The 24,334-nt window shown below is 46.0% G+C and overlaps 1 protein-coding gene across 2 annotated transcripts in view; it reads left to right on the top strand.

Annotated features, from left to right (window-relative positions):
- Positions 1 to 23,935, top strand: part of Zbtb9 (zinc finger and BTB domain containing 9) — a 30,693-nt gene extending 6,758 nt beyond the window's left edge. For both annotated transcript variants that reach the window (XR_010044144.1, XR_010044145.1), the window contains exon 2: positions 20,035 to 23,935. The gene's annotated coding sequence lies outside the window, so the exon portion shown is untranslated. The remainder of the gene's footprint in view (positions 1 to 20,034) is intronic.
- Positions 23,936 to 24,334: the final 399 nt, after the last annotated feature.

The following is a 24,334-nucleotide window of genomic DNA, read 5'->3' as shown; positions in this document are numbered from 1 at the left end:
TGTGATCCAAGCAGTGGGTTGGGGCTGGGTCGTGCAGGACCTTTCACATCAGGATGAAGAATGTGGACTTGGGCCAGGGATTTAGCTCAGCGGTGTTAAGTGCCTGACTGGCAAGCAGGAGGTCATGAGTTAGATCCCTGGTACCAACAAAACAAAACACAGTGGACTTGGAAACACAATTGAAAGGTTATAAAAGATTTTAAGTAGGGGTGTGAGGCTGGGATGTAATCTAGCACTAGAGTGCTTTTCTAACCTGCAGAAGCCCCTGGGTTCAAGCCCTAGCACGGAGGAGGAAGGGTGGGGGACGGAAAGAACGAGGAAGGGAATAGTGCTCTCACCATCTTAAAAAGGTTTCTCTCCAGCGTGAATACTGGAAGCGGGAGGATGAGGAGCTGCTTCAGGAATGCAAACGAGGTGGGCAGGGCGCAGCGGCAGCTGCTGCAGAGCCGTGGATGAATTAAAACTTGCATTTGTGTGCGAGGCTGGCAGAATGTGTTAATGGATTAACAAGAGAGGCAAGGCACATGGCAGAGCGCAGGGCTCCAGAGTGAGCCGCTGAATGAGAGTCATCTGAGGAGAAGACAGGAATATAAGATGCTTGTGGGCGTGGAGCGCATTGTTTTTTTTAAATCACCACAAGCTATCCGAGGGGGCAGCTGCCTGGTATTTGTCAAGGGTTCATCTGGAGTAGGGCTCAGCAAACTTATTCTAGAAACAGTCAGATAATACATGTTTTAGGGTTTGCCAGGCAAGAAGCAAACTCAAGGATATTATAAACATTTTTGAATTTTTTCATAAAGGTTTTTTGATGTAGTGGGCATGGTGGTGGTGCACACTTGTAATCTGGGCACCAGGGAGGCTGACGCAGGAGGAACACCACAAGTATGAGGCCAGCCTGGGCTACACAGCAAATCCTATCTCTAAAAAACAATGCACAGCCAGGCATGATAGCACACGTCTGTAATCCCAGCACTGGGGAGGTTGAGGCAGGAGGACTGTTGCAAGTTCAGGACCAACCTGAACTACAGGGTGAGACCCTGTCTTTAAAAAGACAAAAAACAGAAATAAAAACAAACCAAAAAACATTGATGGACAAAATTCAAAATATAATAATCGAGTACAATTGTTTGCAGTGCAGGTCTGCTGCTCAATTGGGACTCGGAGGCCGTGTTTCCTGCCATGGTGGTAAACACTCACCTCCTACTGCTGATCTGTAGTGAGATTTTACATGTTGCACGTCTGCAAGCTTGGCTGGAGGAGCTTGACGGGGGCACAGCCTCTTGTGCACCCTCACAGAAGAATGATCATCTGTTAGAAAGGTTCTTCGCTACCTCTGCACATGCCGCTTCCGGAGGGGCTCATGGGGAACAGCAAGGATGGGGGCGCTGCCTTCAGAAACAGACCCGCTGGCCCCACTGGGTGGCAAGCGTTGGAGCCAGATTGCCTTCACCTCCCAGACCTCTCCTCTTTGCAGAAGTCCTTACAGAGTTAGATGCCGTGAAACCCCGACATGGACCCGAGGCACACAGCTTGCCCCTAGTGTTGTAATGTTAGGCTCTTCCGTCTCCATGGCCGTGCACGTGGCAGGGGGGTGGTGCAGCCAGACAAGTGGAGCAAACGCCCCCCACTCCCCCACGTAAACAGCTGCAAATCTTTGGCCTGTTAAAAAGCAGGTTAAATTCATTAACCTGAGTTTAATTTGCTGGCTGTAACAGCAAATGTGCAGTTTAGGTTCTCTTCCATAGCTACCCCCAATATCCCAACTCCTGAGCTATGCGGTAAGCTCTGAAGGGGTGTGCTCAGCATTCCCAAAGCTTTTGCATTTCAGCCTGGCCTTGAACTCACTAGGTAGGATCCAAGTTGTGGCAGTCCTCTTGCCTCAGCGTCCCAAGTGCTTGCATTACAGGCCCGCACCACCACTCCTGTCTAGTGTTCACATCTTAACTGGACACCTCTTGTTTAATTCAGAACCTCCCCAGGCTACCAGCAGTTTTATCGTTGGTTAGACACTACAAAAATGAAACTTTTGCACATGGATTGGAACTGTTGTGTCCTGTCCCCTTTCCAAATGTTATCTTCCTGAGAGGAAAGAGAGGTCCTAACCAATTGCTTTCATGAACAGTGATGCCAGTGCAGTGAAACTAACGTCTTCTCGGCAAAAAGCCACACAGGTTATCCTGGCTAGTTTATCATTATTTACACAGTGTCTTTAAATCTGATCTCATACAAATTATTGTAACCATCATCCTAAAAATAGTTCAGTTTTCCTACCTTGAGTTCCTCCAAGATGCCAGAGCAAGTGAGAAATCATCGCCTGGCAGAGTAAGAGGGGCCAATCTGACACCCAGAAACCTGTGGGGGACCATGGGAGGTAAAGGAGGGCAAAATACAGTTCAAGGGGACCAGGCAGGACCTGTCTCTAGCACAGCCATCTAAGCCATTGGCCCACTTCAGGAGCAAAGGAGGAGCACAAAAGAGGGCGTGGTGGGCTTCGACTGGGGTAGACAGGGAAAAGTTAATGGAAACAAGTGCTTCCCTAAGCCCAGACTCTTTTCTATTGCCCTCCAAAGGTGTTGTCTTGCCTTAGAGCACCGTGGCTGTGAGGCTTTCTCTGTGCTGCAGGAAGCATGGCAGCCTTCTAGTCTCAAAGCAAGGTCACCCCAACCTCAAGACCATGGAGCCCCAGTCACATAGCCTGGCCCCCAGCATAATACAACATTTTGAGCCAGGCACGGTGGTGCATGCCTGTAATCCCAGCACTCAGGAGGCTGAGGCAGGATCATTGCAAGTTCGAGACCAGCCTGGGCTACAAAGTGAGCTCAAGGCCAGCCTGAACTGCATAGCAAGACTGTCTCAAAAAGACAACAAATTTTAAAAAACCCAAAATAATAATAATAATAAATATTTTACATCCCCTGACCCCTGACAAGTAATGGTTCATCATTCTTTCCAAGTGAAAGGAAATCATCAACAAGGAGGGCTAGGACTCTGTCCTGACCTCCTCAAGCCTGAGGAGGGTTTATAGCCTTAGCTGACAAAATCCAGAAGCTCTCAATATCTTGATTCAAGGACAAGGTGACAGGTGGCTCAAAATGAAGAAGAGCTTTCAAGGTTTTATTTACCTTGGCCTGTGAACCCCTTCATTAGGAAACTTTCTCCCTCATTATTTTCTGAACATCGTGACAGCAAGGAGTTACTTACAAGTGACTACAGAAATCTGAGGTTCAAACCTGTATGAGCGGAAAGGAGCCATACGATCATATTTAAAAAGATCAAAGTTTTATTATAAAAGTACAGCAGAGGGGGTAATACCAGCACTGAGGAGGCTGAGACAGGAGGGTTGCTGTGAGTTCAAGGCCAGCCTGGGCTCCATAGTGAGCTCAGAACCAGCCTGAACTATAGTGAGAGCCTGTCTTAAAAACAACAAAAAAAGAGCACCGCAGATATGGACATAGTCAAATAATACACAACCAGGGGAAGGACAGCACCAAAGATGAAGGGGAGTCCTCTAGGGAAGAATCTTGCATAAGATGGAGCCTTGGACAGGTGAAGGGAGACAATGGCACCCCACACCCAGGTCCTCCAAAGTGACTTGGTGTCCACAGGCCTGTGTGGCTGGGGTCTGGGCGTGGTCAGTCCCTCCTGTGTTAATCGTTCTGTGTACATTCCTCTCCCAGGAGTGAGCCAGCTGCCCTGCAGAGAGGCCCCACACCACGGTCACTTGAGCAAGTATGTACACTTCAGATGACTCCTTGGAGACTTAACCCTTTCAGCAAACCAGGACTGAGGAAGCTCTGATATTGCACGATGACTGTGGCAGTGGTGGTGGCTGTGTAGTCTGGGCTGGGCTTGAACTCAGTGTGCTGCCCACCCACAGTGATCCTCCTGTCTCAGCCTCCTGAGTGCTGGGATTACAGGTTTGTGCCACCAAAACTGGTTTATTTTTGTTCTAGCATATGATTTTAGCTGGGCATATTCTTTACTTAGGGGGTACATATATGTCTTGGTTACTTTTTTCTTATTGCTGAGACAAAATACCTGACCCAACATGAAGGAAGGGAAGGTGTATTTCTTACAGTTTTGGGAGTCTTCAGTCCATACTCAGTTGGCTTCAAGACAGGGTGGCGTGGCTGAGAGGCAGTCATTCATGGCGGCTGCAAGCTACACGAGCGAAAAGGGCAAAAGAAGAAAAAATATGCCTACTTCCCTCCCTTATATTGTATGCAGGCTCTGCCGGTGGGCGGGTGCAGCACTGACACCACCAATCCCAGTGCTAGACAATGAACCAATCACAAACGCTAGATTCGGCCGCCTCCATGACTGGGGGCCACCTAGACACAAACCATAACAATGTGAAGTCTATTATATTCTTCTCAGTTCCTACCTTTTAGCACGTCATCACATCATAGGTTAACCACCTCAAATTGAAGGTTAGGTAGAAGGTAGCTTCTCAGTTGCAATTAAATGAAATACGGAATTTTCTCTCGCAGTCCCATGAAGGTCCAAAAAGCCTGCTGAAACTAAGCTCATAAAAATATAACTGTTGCTCAAAATTTGTATGGGAATGGAGATCTTGTTTCTCATTTTAGCTTCTGCTAACATAGGAAGCACATAAAGCAACTTGACTTTACCTGCGATTCCAACACCTTTAAGCATTTTACTGCAGTGTAAGTTGTTGGGAGCAGGAGCCAGGGTCCGGCAGTGAGCGGTCGTGGAAAACCACACCCTGAAGCTGGACCTCACCCAGTTCCTCACCCTGCAGTAACTCAGCCTTCTAGACAAAGCATCGCGCTGATATGAACCTGGGAATAGCTTCATAACATAAGCAATGAAGTTTCTCACGGGCCCAGGAACACGTTTACCTTTGCTGCATGCACAAGAAAGTGTCCTGAAGTGACTTGTACTGCTCTTTGTTTGAAACACTATAAAAACTCTGGAGTCCTTTAATAAATCGCCTTTTGCCTCCTGAGCAATCGGTCTCTCTGCGTCTTCAGTCTCTCACCTGACTCCTTCCCCGCGCTGGCCACGGCACCTGGCAGTAAGTTTGTCATGTATGCACTCTTTCTCCTGGTAAGTACAGGTTATATTATCATGTCTGCAGCAAAAGCAAATTCTAAAGCCAGTGTTTGATGATAGCAGTTCTATTAGGGTTGTCCAGAAAAATAGAACCAATAGGATATATGTAATACGTATACTATGTGATTTGGGTTTTTTTACAGTTTTTTTTGAAAGTAGTAAACACAACAGAACAAGACAGAATAAAGCAAACTGAGACCATGTAGTGAAATTCGTAGAGAACTTCACAGCAGGTTACCGGGATAACACTAATAGGTGTCACAGTATATTTCATTATCTTTATAATAGTTGTTCTTTCAATCACATATATCAAAATAAAATGAAATACAGAACATCATAGAATTTATCAAAACAGAATATTGAATAGAGCAGTGCCATTAATCAGAATAAAGCAAAACAGTAATAAAATATTTGCCTTCAAAGAGATGGTAGAAGGAAATCCCCCTTATTTGCTATGGTCAACCTCCCAAGAGATGCTCAGATTTCTGGTTCCCATTTGCTAACGGGGGGGCCAGGGGAAGGGGGTAGGGGAAGGGGGATGTTAGACTCTATGGTGTGCACCAGTAGGTTCACTATTGCTTAGCAGGGAGGCAGGCTGGTTGCTTGGTTTCTCAGCGTCCTAAGTTCCAGCATGGTGTGGATCTCAGGAGACACTGGTGGTTCTCCCCCTGTAAGGGCCGCAGTCTGCCTCACTGCAGCCGCTTACCAGGGAAGCCAGCCTACATGATTCGTTTTAAGGAACTGGCTCACACAGTTGGGGCTGGTAAGTGTAATTTGTAAGGCAGGACAGCAGTTGGAGATTCAGGCAGGATCTTTGTGTTAGCAGCTTGAAGCAGAATTTCTTCTTTTCCAAGAAATACCAGTCTTTGCTCTTAAGGCTTTTAATTGGGTGAGGCCCACCATCATCACTGAGTAATCTCTTTCACATAAATTCGACTGATTACGGAGGTTAACTGTAAGACACCACTAGAGCCGCCCTAGGCTGGTGTCTGACTAAGGGGTGGGGGTACCGTAGCCTGTCTGAGGTGACACACCAAGTTTAATCCCTACAAGTAGTTGGTTGAGGGCATGTTGCGCATGGTGGCACGGGCCTCTAATCCCACGACTCAGGCCTGAACCACAGAGCGAGACCCTGACTCAAAACAAAACAATAAACAAATAGTTGAGGGCATAGTCACAAAAGTTTGTCTCTGCTCAAAGTTCAAGAAAAATCCCAGTAAAACATTGCCACTGAGTTAGCCATTGAACTGCTAGGTGGGGGTGAGGCAAATCAGAGTTTCAGTTTTTATTTCCTCCTCTTCTTCTCTCTTGATACCCGTTCCTTTCTCCCCTTTCATCCTCTCACTTCTTCCCTTAACTAGCCTTGAACTTGTGATCTGCCTGCCTCAGCCTCCCAAGTAGCTGGGCCTATGTGCATGCTCAACCTGATTTCAGCTTCTATTTCCGATAAAACTATGTTAGTTAAGGCTAGTAAAACAAATTACTATAGACTGCGTGGCTTAAACAACAGGCACCATTTCTCACAGTCTGGAGGTGGGAAGCCCGAGACACAGGTGCCGGAAGATCTGCCTAGAACCCGCTTCCTGGGGTAGAGAAGAGAACTGACCTTCACGTCTCCTCCCAGGACGCTAATCCATACAGTAGGGCTCCTCCACCTCCAAACACCGTCACGCTGAGGATTAGGGTTCAGTATGTGAATTCGGGAGGGAAGAAAATATTCACACCTCAGCGTTATGTGAAGGCCACAGGATGAGATTGTCCAGAAAGTGTACACTAGAGAATAACAGAGGGCCTGGGAGTGTAGCTCAGTGGCAAAACACTTGCCTGGGCCTCTGGAAGCCCTGGGTTCAATCCCCAATCACACACACACACACACACACACACACACACACACACACTTTTATAGAATCTTAAATACTTGACCAGGCATAGTGGCGCATGCTTGTAATCCCAGAATCCAGGAGGCTGAGGCAGGAAGATCACTGGAGTTCAAGACCAGCCTGGGCTACAAACTGAGCCCAAGGCCAGCCTGACCTGCATAGGGAGACCCTGTCTCAAAAAGATTGAAAAAAAAAGACAAAGATTTTTGAGTGAGAATATATTGATAGGTAAAGTGAGCAAGTCTAGCCAGATACTCTAGTAATGTTAAAAGAGAAAAAAATGTAATTTTCTTTTTGTACCAGGGATCGAACTCACGACCATGCACTTGCAAGGCAGGCACTTATGCCTCTGAGCGAAATCCCCAGCCCAAAATACAAATTTTGCTTTCTTTTAACCTAATGGTTTTGAAGCATTTTCCTGGTTCACCCTAATTACTAATTTATTATTTCAAATCACTCAAAAATTGAAAATAAAGTGGTTTTATTTATTAATATATAGTCATAAATTGGTCAATTTAAAGAAATTTTGAGAAATAAACTTAGAAATATTTATAAACACTTAATATGTTTTCTGTCACTTTTCCTTTTTTCCTTTGTATCTGCTCTAGAAAATAACAGAGGGGCTGGGAGTATAGCCTACCATGTCTTTCCTCACAGTCACCATCTCTGAAGTTATCTGAGAAACTGCTTCTGATCTGAATTTTTCTACAGCCGCTTTCATCTGCTTTGTTCTTTCTGCTGTAACCACCTCAGAGTCCAGGCGGGGGGCTCTCAGATTGTCCCACCTCGTTGCCCCCCAGCTTTGTCTTTGGTGAGCTGGAAGTCTGGGGCTGCATCTTGCTTACGTGTTTTCTCATTTTCTTTCTTCTTTTTTTAAGTTTAATTTCTGGGCCGATGCTTGTCAATTGCCTATGGTGAGTAGCTTTTTGCTAGTATTTGGAACCCTTAGGAAATGACTGCTGCTCTGAGGTGTCTTCCAGGTGTAGCTGGCGTTGTGTTTTGAGTCTGTTACAAGATCCTACCTCTTCCCCAATTTGGTAGGGGTGAGAAGTTGCTGCCTGCTTGGCTCAGGCCTTGGTTCTTTGGCGTTGGCCTATAATAGTCTGTAGAGTGCTTAAGGGAATCTCAGTCTTAGTACACCAGGAAGAACAACTGGCTAGAACAATTATGTCCCTTTGGCTAACGTGGCGCAGTCAGCAGGAACAGTAGCATCAGACAGCCTAGAAAATGACAGACCGTGTAACTATGAATTTCCCGCCTTTAATTGAATGGTCTAGATTTGTGGTTATAACAAGGTCTAGAATGAATCAGAATACTGTATGCAGTAAATAAGCCCTCAGCATAGTGATTTTACTCTAAGGGGAGAACATTTAAAAAGGTTTAGGGAGAAAATAGAGAAATAGAAAAAGAGGAAGAGATTAGACATGACTGGGGGACACCGGAAGCTCACTCACACAGCCTTTGGGAAACTGGTAAAGAGGACAAGAGGGAAAGAGGGAAGGAAGAAATAAACAAAGGACAGTGTGAGGTGTGGAGGCCCTCGGGAGGCTGAGGCAGGAGCATCACGGTGAGTTCAAGGCCAGCCTGCGCTAAGGGAGTTGAAGCCATCCCATACTACATAGCAAGACCCTGCTTCAAAACAAACAAAACGCAAGAAGAGACCAAAACAACAAGAAAAAGGCTAGAAATCATGTTCACACTCATATGAAATACGAACAAATCGTCAAGAGAAAACAAGCAAACAGACAAAATATAAGGGAAAAAATGTCCAGCTCCTGGCGAGTCTCTGCTGTCACTGGTAGGCAGAGTCCAGTGCGAGTTGGTTAACACCAGTGAGCCGGCAGGATCCATGCTGGGTGATCCCAGCACACCTGCACCTTTAGTTCTCCTGAAGTTCCGGCCGGTGTAACACTGTGAGGCTGGAACCTGCTTTGTTCAGGCTGCAACGTGTCCTGTGCCTCCTGTCAGCTTGAACTTGGCCCCCTGCTCCCTGGTGACTTGAACTGTGCACCCTGACCCTGTCGCTGGGAGCCGCTGGGTGAAGCTGCCCTGCAGCTCTTCTGAATTCTGTGCTCGGTCGGGCCCGTTTGCACAATGCTTACAAGCCAATCACCCCTCCTGTGGGTTGTCTGAACTCTCAGACACCCTCCTGCATCGGCCTCCCTAGTGCTAGGATTACAGGTGTGCTGTCATTATTTTAAATGGAAAACATCACAATGGATTCCCAGCACACCAAACCCATCCAGTTTTCCTTGAAATACTTGGCATCACTCTATGACAATCAACCAGGTTGTTCTGCTTCATATAAAGCTTTTCAAACAGCAAACATCTAATTGTTTAACACTCAATTAAGCCACTAATGAGTTTATTTATGTAATAACATTGTAAGATACAAATGTTTTCCTCTTCAGGGCTTCAAATGTGCGCTGCCTTGTAAACGATCTGTGAAATGAATCCTAACCACACAAGGAATGGGAAGAGCTCTGAGCAAAACCAAAACGAATCAGGAACTTTTAAAACGGTCACCGAAAACCGGAGCCGAGAAGGCAAAGGGGAGGCTGTGGTCGCTGCTGCTTTTCTTCCTCAGTTGGTGATGCAGGTGAACAAAACTGAGCCATGGACAGGTCCTGGTGGTGCGTACCTGTAATCCCAGCACCGGGGAGGCTGAGGCAGGAGGATCACTAAGAGTCTGAGGCCAGCCCGGGCTACCTGTGAGACCCTGTCTCAGAAAAAAAAAAAAAAAGTGGAAGACAGTGACCCATCCTCTGAAAACTGAACAGCATGACAAAAAACCTCCCTCCCTTTGCCTGTGCCAAACTGCCCTGCTCCTGCGGGGCTGCCTGGAGTGCATCTGTGGACATGGCCTTGCTGTGCTTGTCATCGCTGTGATTTCTTAGCAGCAAACAGTGATTATTCCGTCTCCGTGATCTAAAATTCCCCTTCAGGATTTGTTGTCAAGGTCTTGCGCGCTCCTTATTTTTGTTTTGCAGGGCTGACATAAAATACGGCAACCTGAGCGCTTTAAATAACGCTTTCTCTTCTGGAGCAGTGGACCCTCGACTTACGAACCTGATCCGTGCCTGAGAAGGGGTTGGTCAGTGGCAGGCTCAGGCCCTCTCTACACGGCCTTGGGGTCTCTCCCGTACTCCTTAGAGAGACACCGGCCCGGGAGTCCTCCATTCACCCCACACAGGAAAGGCGAACATAATGCTCCATCCAGGGCTCTTTAACAAGCTCTGACTATGAGCCCATCTGGAAGCACAAGAGGCCGGCACTCAGTCACAACTCAAGACTTCTGCTAAAAGCTAAAACTCAGATTCCGATCATAACTCACATTGTTTGTATGTGAGGCTGGTCGTCACTTGAGGGTCTGTTGTACTGGTGTTAAACACAGTACACTCCGCACTATGTACCAGCCCTTTTCTTTTTGTTTTGAGCCAAATTTAGGATCTCACTAAGTTGCCCAGATTGGACTCATATTTATAACCCTCCTGCCTCAGCCTCCCAGAGTGCTGCGGTCAAAGGCACGTATGTGCGCCCTGCCTGGCTCTTGTGTGTTTGTTAGAGATGAGGACTTGTTATCTTGCCCAGGGTAACCTTCGACTCCTAGGATCAAGGAGCCCTCTGCCAGCCAGTGTTTGTCCCTCACAGCTCTGGAGACCCGAAGTCCACAGTCAAGGTCCCAGCAGGTTTGGTTCCTCCTGGAGTCTCTGGTGTGGGGCTTTTGGACAGCAGCAAACATCCGCCACCCGGCGCCGCCCGGTGGGCTGCATCCACACCTTCTCCAGCACGGGCTTGAGAGGCTGCTCCCCGGGGCTCCCCTCAGAGCGCTCTGCTCTCCACCCCTTCACCGTGCCCCTCGATGGGCCCCTGTGCGGATTAGGCAGGTGCTCTGTACTAAGCTACACCCCAGTCCTTTAAGTTACTTTGAAACAATTGGCCAGGATATAACTCAGTGCACAGCACCTGCCTGGTAGGCACGAGGTCGTGAGTTCAGTTCCCCAACCCAAAAGAAACCCAAAAAAACAATGTTTTGAAACAAGCTCTTGCTTGATAGACCAGGATGCCTTCAAACTTATGATCCTCCTGCCCCAGCCTCCCTGGTAAGTGAGATTACAAGCCTGCCATACCATCCTCCCTACATTCCTAATTTTGATTCCTGTTTGTCTGACAATAAAACCTAACCTGAAAATAACCTTGAAAACTAGAGACCAGAATGCCAGCCCCTCACTACAGAGGGGCCACCAAGCAGAACAGTGAGGTAAAATCCTCTGCATGACACTGGCCATCACCGTGGGAATGATCAGCACTTATTTTCCAGTTGGGTCTTATTTGGGGGAAAACGTGGCATGAAACTGTCCTACTGAAATTAACACATGGTTTGTGTCTCTCTCTCGTTTTGGTACCAGGGATCGAACACACAAACTTATGTTTGCCAGGCAGGAGCTCGTCCACTGAGCTCAAGCCCCTGCTCCTGGTCTGTGTCTCCTTACTGGACACAGACTGATAAAGAATCGGTGCCAGGAGTGGTCCCAGGAAACAGACGAAGGAAAGTTAGGATTTTGGCACTGGTCTGTGTCCTGGGGCTGAGCTCAGCATTGACGTTGGCAACAGAAAGGCTAATAGTTAGTCACAGAGTGCAGGGCATGAGAGTTCAGAACCCTGTGGTTCCAGTCAGGTCCCAAGTCAGGTGCATGCCTCGGGGGCCCAGAGAGTTGTGATTCTTCAGCGGATGGATTTGGCCGTAATGAGGACCCTAAGGGCTGTGGGGTGGGACAGGGTGGTTGAGTGTCCTTGGAAGCTTATCAGTGAAACATAGTAGCTCTGGTTTGTGAATTCTGATGGAGAACCAGAGAGCTGCCAAGATAACCCCAAGGAGATCCCTTATTTCTTGTAGCCCTAGGCGGATACTGCTAAAAACAAAAGACAAAATTTAATTGTACAGAAAGCAATGTAATTGTGCAGGTGGCCGAATTATTACAATGTTTGAATTCCTGGTCTTGCCAAGGACATTGGTCCGGAAGGGGTGGGATCCTGAACCTTGGCCTTAGATACCTCAGGTAAAATGAGAATTAAGACCTTCAAATGCAACTGGTCATTTTGAGTTCCCAAGCTCGCTGAGTCCTCTTATTGGCAGAGGTAGCTTGTCCTTTGCAACTTGAAGATACCTGCGTTCCCTAGCTTGGAAATTGAGGGCAGCCTCAGATTCATGCTCTGTGCCCTGCTGTCACGAGGTCCACGAGTCTTGTCAAGGCTCACTATGTTCCCTAGGGACAGGAATACTCCGATTCAAGAGGAAATGGCTTATGTGCCAAAGGGTGCACATATACTAGTGTGACCTTAGGGATGCATGTGAGATTCCAAGGTCCTGTGTAAGTCAGTTTCCCATTGCCGTAACAAACATCCATGCTAATCAACTTATGAAGAAATATTGATCTGACTCACAGTTTTGGAGAATTCAGTCCATGGTCAGTTGGGCTGTTTGCTTTTGTGGTATGGCAACGCATCATGGTGGGGAGCAAGGATGTGATGGGGATGGAGATGGAGCCAGCTGCTCCCCTCACAGCTGCAGGGAAGTTGGAAGAAACAGACAAAGTGGGTGTGTGTGCCACGCTGGTATTCCAACCCCCACAACTGACCTAATTCCTCCCAATGAGTTCCCCCTCTTAAAGGTTCCTACCTTGTAATAAAGCTATATGTAGGGGGCCAAACCCTAGCTCATGAGCATTTGTGGGATGCTCATCCAAACCACAGCAAACAGGTCAAGGAAGCCAAAACATCACATTAGGCCAAATTATTTTTTATTTCATTTTGGCCTTTTTTTTTTTGTACTGAAGATCGATCTCACAAGCTTGTACTATGCAGGCAAGTGCCTGAGCCTCAGAGCTAAGTCCCCAGCCTAATTCTGGCCTATTTTGAGGCAGGATTTTAATATATGGTTCAGGCTGGCCTCAAATTTACAGCGATCCTCCTGCCTAATCCTCCTGAGTCTGCCATTACAAATTGTTTCTTTTTAGAGAGAGCATCTCACTACATAGCCCTGGCTGGCTTTAAATTTGTAATCCTACTGCCTCAGCCTTCCAAGTGCTGGGATTACAGATACCCATCGTCATTCCGGCTTTCTCCTCCTCCTGTTTTTCTCCTTTCTCCTCTTTCTCTTTCCTTTTTCTCTGTCTCCTTGGTTTCCTCCTGTGCTAGGAATCAAGCCCAGGGCCTCATACACGATTGGCAAGGGCTACACCACTGAGCGGCATCCCCAGCTCTAAATTCTTTTATGAGTGTGTTTACTAAAATTCTAAAGAAAGAGATTAATTAATTGATTAAAATTCTGGGTGTGGCACATTAGTTTGTGTAGCTGGGTGTGAATCTTACTGCCTATTCAGTTGGTTGACTGAAACTTAAAACTCAAGTTTTTTGTTTCGTTCTCTTTTTCCATTTTTGTTTTTCAGGCAGGGTCCCACTATACATTCCAGGCTGGCCTTGAACTCACTTTTTTGTCCAGGCTGGCCTTGAATTTTCAACAGTCCTCTTGCCTCAGCCTCCCAAGTGCTGAGATTAAAAGTGTATGCTACTATGTCTGGTACTATACATCAATTTTTTTTTTGGTATTGGGGGGATCGAACTTTGTGCTTGCCAAGTAGGCTCCTATGCCGCTGAGCTAAACCTCCAGCCCCTATAAATCAATTTTTAACACTTACAGAGTACTGTAGGTTTGTGCACTTAAAAGACACACAGAGGAGACCAAGATGGCAGAGCAGCAAAAACAGCGTCTCTGAGAGCCTCCGCCCAGAAACTGGAATACAGCATCATGAGGAAGACAAGAAGGAAGGAAGTGGTACACGGACCCAGGAAGGATCTGAAGTGTGAACTTAAGCCCACAGAGAGAGAAAGACTAAAACTTCAACGAAGAAGAAGGAGAAAGAGGTGGCCAGTGGTGCCTTCACCCTGAGACGGGACGCACTGCCTGGGAGTGTTCGAATCTGCAGACGCACTGTGGCGGTGATGGTGGTGACTGGCGAGCCCAGAGCCTCTGCAGGGCGGTGTGGCCGTGGAGGATGGCACTGGCTGGCAGTGAGTGCAGGGGAGCGTGATGGGCTGGGAGCCAGCTGGAGATGGGTGAGCTGGAAGCCAGAACTCCCACCAGCTCCCTCCAGCAGATCCCGGCTGGGCTCAGGCTCCTGGAAACTGCTCAGCGTCCGTGAGCGGGATGAGGCTGGTCTCAGGCCTGCTGAGATTGTCCACCACCGCTGGCCTGCTGGGGAGCTCTGCATGGACGGGACTCTGCCTCCACAGGCTGCCTACCCGAGAAGCCAGAGAGTCCTGGGCGTGGGCTGCTGGGCTTTCTTTGTTTTTTTCCTCTTTCTCCTTCATTGTTTTTATATTTTGTTTTTTCCTTTTTATCGGTACTGAGGATTGAACTCACAACCGCCTGCTTGCAAGGCAGGTGCTTATGCCGCTGAGCTAAATCCCCAGCCCCCCTTCATGGTTTTTATATGAGTGTGAAAGTGGCTCCTAACCTCTTTGTCCCTGTGGTTCTGTTCCTTTTATCTCTTCCATCTCTTTTCCATCAGTCTTCTGTACCAGTTTGACAAATTTGGTGTGAACCCCCTTTGTTCTCCAACCCTCTAATCTCTTTCTCTTCTACTTCTCTATTTTCTCCCTAATCTATTTTAGATTTTAACCCCCCAGAGTAAAATTGATGCATGAAGGATTTATGCACTGCGTAGAATTATCTGATTCATTTTACATTTTGTTATATAACCACAAATCTAATTCATATGGATAAAAGTGGCAAATTAAGCGTTAGCTCAGTTTGTTGTTTTCTTGACTGTGTTTGATGCTTTTGGCACCACTATAGCCAAAACTGACATAGTTGTTCTAAACAGCTGGTCCTGGTGTTCCATCACTGAGACAGAAAATACTGCGGCACAGTGCCAGACAGCCAGGGACTGGGCCAAACAAGCAACAACCTCTCATCTCCAACAAACTGAAGAGGTCAGATCTTCCAACAGACTCAAAACCAGCTACACCTGGAACACACCTCAGAGAAGCTGTCATCCTAAGAGTCCTAAATACTAGCAATAAAACAATGATAGCCAATTTATAAGCACCCTCCCAGGAATTAAACTTTAAAAAAGAAAGAAAGAAAATGAAAAGACATTTATACAAAATGCAGCCCCAGTCAGCAACTTCACCCAAGGCAAATCCAGGGGGCAATGAATGGGGCAATGTGAAATCCCTCCACCCGGGCCTCTCTGAAGTGGTAACAACAAAGCAATTGAATGAGGCTCTGGAAAAAATGAAATCAGAAATAATCTCTCAATAACTACAGAGATTACCAAAGTACACACCGTGCTTAGTGACATTAGAGCAGACACAGAAAAAAAATAGATGAGGTAAAGAAAATTACGGAAGCTTGGCACAGGAAAGAAATGGAACCCATAAAGCAGAGTCAAGCAGACATCCAGGAGAATAAAAACTCCACTGAAAGTATTCAAAGATTAGGCCAGTGTGAGGACAGGATCTCAGATATTGAAGACAGGCTTGCAGTTAGTGACCAAGAAAAGAAAGAGTTCTCAAAACTAGCAAGGGACCATGAGAAATCAATCCAGCAGCTGCTAGATGAGACAAAGAAGGATAACATAAGATTGATTGAAGTCAATGAACAAGCAGGAGATACCACAAATGACATTAAAATCATGTTCACAGATATCATGACAGAAAACTTTCCTGGTAGAGAAAAAGAATTTGACATACAGAAAAATGAAGCCTATAGATTTCCAGTTAGCAATGATTAAGAAAAATCTATAACCAGACGTATCATAGTCGATTCCAGAAATTCAGCACAAGAATAAAATCCTAAAAGCTGTTAGAGAAACAAAATTAATCACCTATAATGGAAAGCCTATCAGAATCACAGCTGACTTAGCACAAACTCTCAAGGAGATATTGAAGTATTACAAGTTCTAAAGGAAAACAACTTCCAACCCAGACTGATGTACTCTGCAAAACTATCTTTCAAAATTGATAGAGAAATAAAATACTTCTATGACAAACAACATCTGAGGAAATTTATGACCACCAAACCAGTGCTCTAAAATGTCCTGAAGGACACTCCAGAAAGAAGTAATAAGGACTACAGCTCCGTGAACCCCAACAGAAGGAACCCACCAGGAAAGGCAAACAATTAGGGGGAGCAGGAAAAAGAGGAAGTCAACAGCAAGAAAACAACACGACAAGGATAAGTCAATACATGTCAGCTAAAACCATCAGTGTTAATGGTCCCAATTCACCAATCAAAAGACACAGACTGGCAGAAAAGATCAAGAAGCAAGATCCAACAATATGCTGCATACAAGAAACACATGTAACCCAGAAAGAAATTCATAGACTGAAAGTCAAAGGATAGAAAACAATATGCCATGCAACAGGAACCTAGAAAAAAGCAATGGTAACTATTCTATTTCCAGAAAGTGAATTTCAAGCCAATACTAACCAAGAGAGATAAAGAAGGTCACTGTATCCTGATAAAAGATAATACCCAAGAAGAAGAGATAATAATCATAAATATATATGCAACAAATACCAGTGCATCCAACTATATAAAACAATTGCTAATGGACATGAAAAATCAAAAAAGCCCTAATACAATTGTATTGGGAGACCTCAATACCCCACTGCCACAAAGAGACAGATTAACTAGACAGAAAATCCATAAGGAAATACTAGAACTAAATAAAACTTTTGAAAAAATGGACTTAAAAGATGTCTATATAGTGTTCCACCGCACAACATCAGAATACACATTCTTCTCATTTGCACATGGGACATTCTCCAAAATAGACCACATACTGGCTCCTAGAACATGCTTGAGTAAATGCAAAGGAATTGAAGTTACCCCAGGCATACTATCAGACCACAGCGCGGTAAAACTGGAAATCCACGCTAAAGGAAACCACAAGACCTTCATAAGCACAAGGAAATTAAATAGCACCTGACTGAACAACCAATGGGTCACAGGTGAAATTAGAGAAAAAATTAGACAGTTTTTACAGTTGAATGGTAACACAACATACTGGAACTTGTAGGACACAGTGAGAGCGTCTTTAGAGGGAAATTTATAGCAGTAAACACCCTTACCAGGAAAATACAGCAAGTGCATACAAACAACTTAACGGTGAACCTCAAACTTCCAGAAAAAGAAGAGCAAGCTAAGCCAGAAGCTTGTATGAGGGAGGAAATTATAAAAATCAGAGTAGAAATTAATGCAAAAAAAACCAAAGAATCAATGAATTGAAGAGTGGGTTGTTTGAAAGATTAAACAAAACTGACAGACTCTTAGCCAACCTTATCAAAAAAGGAAATAAAAGATTCAAATCCATGCATTTGGGAATGAAAAGGGTGAAATCACAACAGATCCTGCAGAAATCCAGAAGAACATCTAGACCTATTTTGAAAACTTGCATTCTGTTAAGGTGGAAAATACAGAATAAATGGCTAAATTCCTACATACCTGTGAATTACCAAAGATGAATCAAGAAGATATAAAAATCCTAAATAATCCAACATCAACAAATGAAATTAAAGATGTAATTAAAAACCTATTAACAAAGAAAAGCCGAGACCCTGATGGATTCATACTGAATTCTACAAGAAATTTACAGGAGACTTACACTACTTCTGAAACTCTTTAATGAAATTGAAAGGGAAGTAATACCCCCAAATTCATTCCTGGAAGAAAGCATTACCCTGATACCAAAACCAGAGAAGGACCAACTAGGAAAGAGAATTACAGGTCAGTCTCCCTAATGAATGTTGATGTGAAAATCCTCAATAAGATACTGGCAAACAGAATGCAGCAAATCATCAAGATTATACACCATGGTCAAGTGGGATTCATCCCAGGGATGCAGGGATGGTTCAACATATAAAATCCATAAATGTAATACATCATATTAGTCTGCACCAAGGACTTCGGATTCTTCCACGGAGTCAAGATGGCTGTGAAAGGCAAACATTAGTTTTGCAAGTGGGAAATGAGTAATTGAAGTATAAGAAATCAGACTGCCCCTTGGTACTGTGCTACGAGGGCTCTAGGGACAGACCGGAACCTAGAGTTCACACAAGGTCTGATCAAAATGCGATGCTCCTGCCTCAGCCTCCTGAGTGCTAGGATTACAGGGGTACACTACCACACCAGTCAGGGACCTGGCCAAGATCCCCAACTGCCTGCATGAGGGGTACAGCAAAAGGATGAAATATCAAGCAGACAAATTTAGTAATGCATGAAGTGGGGCTGGGAAGTCCATGCTTCAGACAGGCAGAGACCAAGACTTCCAAGCCAGCTGTGGTGGCCGAGTCAAAATCCATCCCGCACCTCAGTGCTAATCTCACTGATGGATAAGAAGGTGATTTCTGCTATTCTTTTTGTCTTTTTGAGACAGGGTCTTACTGTGCAGTTCAGGCTGGCCTTGAACTCACTCTGTAGCCCAGGCTGGTCTCCAACTTGCAGCGATCCTCCTGCCTCAGCCTCCCAGTGCTGGGATCACAGACATGCGCCACCACACCTGGTTTGATTCCCACATTCTGACACTGGCCCACAAGGCAGCTAGGGCAAGGAGAGCCCAGGACACATGCCAGTACTATGTCAGTTTATAATTTGTGATCACTGACACATACCTAGCCTAATAATTTTTAGGCAGAGTCTGTTTGGCTGTGTAGTCAGGCTGGTCTATGACTGCTTAGGTTGCCCAGCCTGCTCTTAAATTTGCCAGTCTCCTGCCTCAGCCTCCTGAATGTGGGGATTTACAGGAGTGTAACCCACATGCAGCTCATTTAACACATCTTTAAACTTATTTCATATTTTAAGACTTCAGAATTCTAGGTGTCTTGGTCTCCACTAGAAGGGAACTTTTCGTTCATCAAATCAACGTCCCTCTACAGAACAAATGAACAGTTTCTCGGGTGGTGGTGTGGCTCAGTGGTAGAGAGCTTGCCTAGCACGTGTGAGGCCTCAGGTGTGATCTTCCCACATTCTTTCTGCATTTGAGTGTTCTGACTGTCCCAGTGGTGCAGTCCTGGGGAGCCCCCGGACCTCACATCGGGAAGGTGATTTGATCACAGAGGCGCCATTCTGGTCCCTGCCTGCTCCTCCTCTCTCTGCTCTCTGACCTCCCCGTGAACGGCTCCCCCTGCCAACCATGTTGTTTCTCCCTGGGAACCCAGACCACAGGCTGACTCCTGAAACCCTGAGACGCAGCAAGCCTCTTCTTTAAACTGTGGGCACTGGGCTTTTTATCCCAGCAGCGAGAACGTGACTAAGGTACACCCAGTTCCGAGTCCAAGTCCGCCCCAGTCCAGACCCAGCCTGCGAGGCTGAGGGAGGCCTGTGGCTCTGCAGAACTTCACGGTCCAGGCCAGGCGCCACCTTGTGCTCGTCATCCCTCTTCCTGTACATTTGCTGGAAAGTGTAAATTTAAAACTTGGATTGGAGCTGGATCGAAGATTATCGGCTACATCACGTCATCATTCCCAGAACAAACACGCAGAAGCCGACCGAGTGCTGTGCTGTGTTACTGACCCACCCGGTTCACACTGCACGCTTTTCTTTCCTATCGTTTTTCTTTTCTTTTGTGCTACTGGGTACTGAACCAACACCTTTGCACTGAGCTACATCTCTAGCTCTTTTTATTTATTTGTTTATTGCTTTCTTTTTACAGCCTATAATGATTGATACTTGGTGTCAACCTGAGAAGCCTAGAAGCTTAGCTAAGTAACTGTCTATAGGGAGCCATGCAACAGCCCCATTGCTGCCTCCCTGCCTCTCTCTCTCCTGTGGGCACAACGCGTCTGCCTACATTAACCATAATCCTCTCCTGCTTACGTCACATACCCGGATGTGACGATGACCCTGTTGTATTCATCCCCATGGCCTCTTCCTGTCCCACCAGCCTGCCCTTGGCCTATAAAAGATGTAATCAGTTCCGGAATAAAAGGGCTTGATTGGAATCTCTCGACTTGCCTCAGTCTCTCTCTCTGTCTCCCCCATGTTTTTATTTAATCCCTGTTCCCCCTCCAGGTACACCCCACGGATTGATCCGCGGGTCGGATCAAGTGGCGCCCAGCGTGGGGGCTCCTGGCACGGGAGAGTCAACGAGGGAGCCGTTCGAGAAAGCTGGCTAAAAGAGAAAGCAAATTGAACCAAAGATCGCGGCAAAAGGAAAAACAAACTAAATCAAGGATCAAAGCTAAAAGCAAAAGGACATTAAATTAAGGACCGAGGCCTGCACAGACAACTACCCGATGTCCCGCCCGAGTCACGGTGAGTGAATGGCAACCCCATTCCCTTTCCCGGACATGGGTCAAGCATTGAACAAACACAAATTGTTCGTGGGAGGCCTTATAAAGGCATTAAAGACAAGAGGGGTAAGGGTTAAAACAAAAGAATTATTGCAGTATTTTCAATTTATTCATAAGGTTTGCCCTTGGTTTCCCCTAGAGGGTTCTATAGATACCAAGAGGTGGAAAAGAGTAAGAGATGCTTTAAAAGATTATTATAGGGTTTTCGGTCTGGAAAAAGGTTCCGTTGACCACCTTTGCATATTGGAATTTAATGTCTGAGCTGCTTGCCCAGCGGCATGCAGATCCTCAGATTGAGGAGACGGTCGCACAAGCCCTCTGAGCTACACAGCCTTACAGTGCCCCAAGATGGCGCCTGCCTCGGCAGGCCTCATAACACTCTTAAAATGGCGCTTGCCTCACTTCCGCCACATCAGCGTGGGTCCCTCCCAAAACTGTGTTTCCGGTGACGGAAACAAACGTACCTCCCCAAGATGGCGCCGCACAGCCGCAAGATGGCGTGAGCACCACACTGCTAGCTTCATAAGTCATTAGGACACATACGCCATTCACAGTGGCAGCTTTAAAAGAATTAAAGACAGCGGTTGCCCAATATGGCCCTACAGCTGCTTTCATTCTTACTGTTTTAAATTCTCTGGCTGACGCTGGCTCACACCTACAGATTGGCAAAGATTGGCCCAGCCCGAGTGACTTTATTGGGTGGTGCTAATCTTTTGTAAAAATCAGAATATACAAAAAATTGCAAAGAGACCGCCAGGCACAATTCACAGGCTGGCAATGGGTGGGACCTTAATATTTTAATAGTGGAAGATGCCTATGCATGCAGAAAGGCTCAAAAAGAGTTTAATCCAACACTTTTTGCTCAAATTCAAACAGCAGCTACTTGAGCATGGAGAAAGCTGCCTACAAAAGATAATATGAGCTCCTCTCTCACTAGCATTAAGCAAGGCTCAGATAAACCCTTTTCAGAGTTTGTTGATTGTTTGATTGCTGCTGCTACCGGAGTCTTTGGCCGTGCTGATGCAGGCACTGATTTTGTTGAACAGCTGGCTTTTAAAGGTGCCGGCACCATCTGCCGGGCCGCTACCAGACCTCATAAAAATAGAACAGGCCTAACAGGATATATACACCTTTGCTGTGGCTGCTACCTTGCAGGAGTGTGCAGTTGGACAGTTCTTGTATCAAAAGCATGAACAGGACTGTTTTGCCTGTGGAGAGAAAAAGACTCCAAAGATAGAGATTCCAATGTCAATTACTTTGACTCATTTAACTGATCGGAGTGATATTGGTCTAGTCTCTTAAGTTTAATTTCAGCATATATAAGGATGGGGACAGCTACTGAGAGGAGAATGAGAGACACTATGGTAGTTATTATTGTCTTCCCCAGTGTCAGATCTTAAAAACCTGAGGAGCCTTCATCATCCTGTAATGATTTGATTGGTTCTATAATATGCAGCGTGTATTTAATGTGTGTGAAGATGGAAACAACTGTTTGGAGGAAACTAGAGACAATTAGATAAACAATGAAGATCTCCAGTAGACTTGCTTTGAAATCTGTATTTCTTTAAATCTTTTTTTTTAAAACTGTTTTGTTCTGTTTTGATATGTTTGGTCTTGCCCTCTTTGAGATAAAAAACAAGTGTGTAGGACTGATAACCACATTACTGAGTTTTTATTGGATCATTGAGCAAAACTATTGGCAGTGTCACTGTTTAAATGTCATTTTGCATGCTTTAATTTTGTAGCCTGAACAGCTATTTCTGGGATGACAGTGTATAACTTATTAACTGTTGATTTCTTACCATTTATTTTTCTGTAATGCTGTATTAAGATCACTATAAGACAGATAGTAAAAAATTGCCTTTCTTGTGCCATGCACCTCCCAGTTCCACACTTTGGGGTTAATCCTAGAGGACTTATTCCCAATGCATTATGGCAAATGGATGTCACCCACATTCCTGAGTTTGACAATCTTAAAAATGTTCATGTAACTATAGATACCTTTAGTGATTTCATTTATACCTCTCCCCAGACTGGCAAAGCTACCAAATGTTATTAGCCATATGTTAACTACCTTATCAGTTCTGAGATGCCCACAACAATTAAAGACTGATAATGGTCCAGGCTATGCTAGTTCTGCCTTTGCTCGTTTCTGTCAACATCTTAATATTGATCATATAAAAGGCATACCTTATAACCCTCAAGGTCAAGGCATAGTTAAAGGGCGCAACTCTCCCTAAAACTCACTGTTGATAAAATAGAAAGGGGGGAGTGGTGCTCCACAAGGGGGACACCTAAAGGTGTTCTATCGCATGCCTTATTCATCCTTAATTTTTTAAATTTGGATGCTTCTGGACAGTCAGCAGCCACGCGTTTTTGGCATTCTGAAACACAAAAGCAATTTGCTTCTGTACTATGGAGAGACCCCCTGATTAATTCATGGCATGGCCCTGACCCCGTTCTCATATGGAGACGCGGTTCAGTTTGTGTTTACTCTCAACAAGATAGAGAGGCTAGATGGCTACCTGAGCGCCTCATAAAACAAGTAGACAGTTCTTCAAAGACCCCATGCGACGCCCAGGAATAATGTCATTTCCTGAGGCACAATCCCCTGTGTTCTCTTACAGGTGACACAACTCCCCAGAGCCCTGTGCTGCCTACTCAGCCTCCTCCTTGAGCCATACCACACCCATGGTGGACTGAGATGCCTGCCAAACAGACTACAACTGCTGAAAGCCATGCATAGAACCCCCAGTGACTGCGGAAGAGGCTCTTCTCAGTCTGGAGGAACACAAACCAGCCAAATAGACTGCGTCTGGTGTTATGTGAGGCAAGCTCCAAGACATAGAAGAACGACTTCAACAGTGACAACAACAAATGGCTGCCAACCCCTTCTCCTCAATGTGTGTGTGGGGGGGAGCTTTTCCCTTACCTAGCGCCCCTTTTGTGTCCCCTAGCTGCCCTATTGCTTCTCCTTTCTGTGAGTCCTTGTATTTTTCAGAGGATTATGACGCTCATTAATAACCGGATAGATGCATTTATGGCAAGACCATTCAGGTACACTGTCATCAGCAGGAGATGGCAGATCAACAAACCTACCGGGAAGGAATTCCCACGAGTGGCCCATATGGCGATGCGGCCTAACTGCCCTGGGGCAATGGACAGGCAGCCAGAGACGGGCAGCTAGGACATACATGCCACACCACCAGCCGCCTAAGACAGGCACAGGACCAACTGCTGTCCCGCAAGCCCATGACGGGTAAGGCCTGGTTGGGTTCATGTAATGAAGTCCTTGACCTAAGACAGATGCTGTCCTCACAGGGCCTGCCATACTCCTGATTAAATAATATAGAAAGGGAGGAGATGTAGGGAGCCGCGCGACAGCCCCATTGCTGCCTCCCTGCCTCTCTCTCTCTCTCCTATGGGCACAATGCGTCTGCCTACATTAACCATAATCCTCTCCTGCTTACGTCACATACCCGGATGTGACGATGACCCTGTTGTATTCATCTTCGTAGCCTCTTCCTGTCCCACCAGCCCGCCCTTGGCCTATAAAAGATGTGATCACTTCCAGAATAAACGGGGCTTGATGGGAGTCTCTCGACTTGCCTCAGTCTCTCTCTCTGTCTCCCCCATGTGTTTATTTTAATCCCCGTTTCCCCTCCAGGTACACCCCACGGATTGATCCGCGGCTGGATCAACTGTCCTTCCCAGGGTGCACAGGACGTGGCCTCAGGCACTGGCATGTTGTTCTCTGCGTTAACTGGAGAGGCTTAGAAGTTTAACAAGTGATTCAGCAGGAGCCAGGGTCTACACTGTAAACATCCCCAGCCTGAGCAGGAGGGCAGGGAAATGGCTGAGGATTAGGGACCCCCGCCCCCTGCACGCAGCCTGCAGACAGTGAAAGGGAAATGAGGGGAAGGCAGCTGGCTCTCCGGAGGAGCTCCACGCTTCACCTTGAGTTTGGACGTGGGCTCCTGTCTCCCAGCGTAGACTGTTCAGCTTCTACCTGGACTCTC

Source organism: Cavia porcellus, unplaced genomic scaffold (genome assembly GCF_034190915.1).
Source record: "Cavia porcellus strain 051 isolate PalLab524CR breed Dunkin Hartley unplaced genomic scaffold, mCavPor4.1 scaffold_28, whole genome shotgun sequence".
NCBI lineage: Eukaryota > Metazoa > Chordata > Mammalia > Rodentia > Caviidae > Cavia > Cavia porcellus.
The sequence above is the reverse complement of the archived record's forward strand: the minus strand, read 5'-3'. Positions and strand labels throughout refer to the sequence as shown.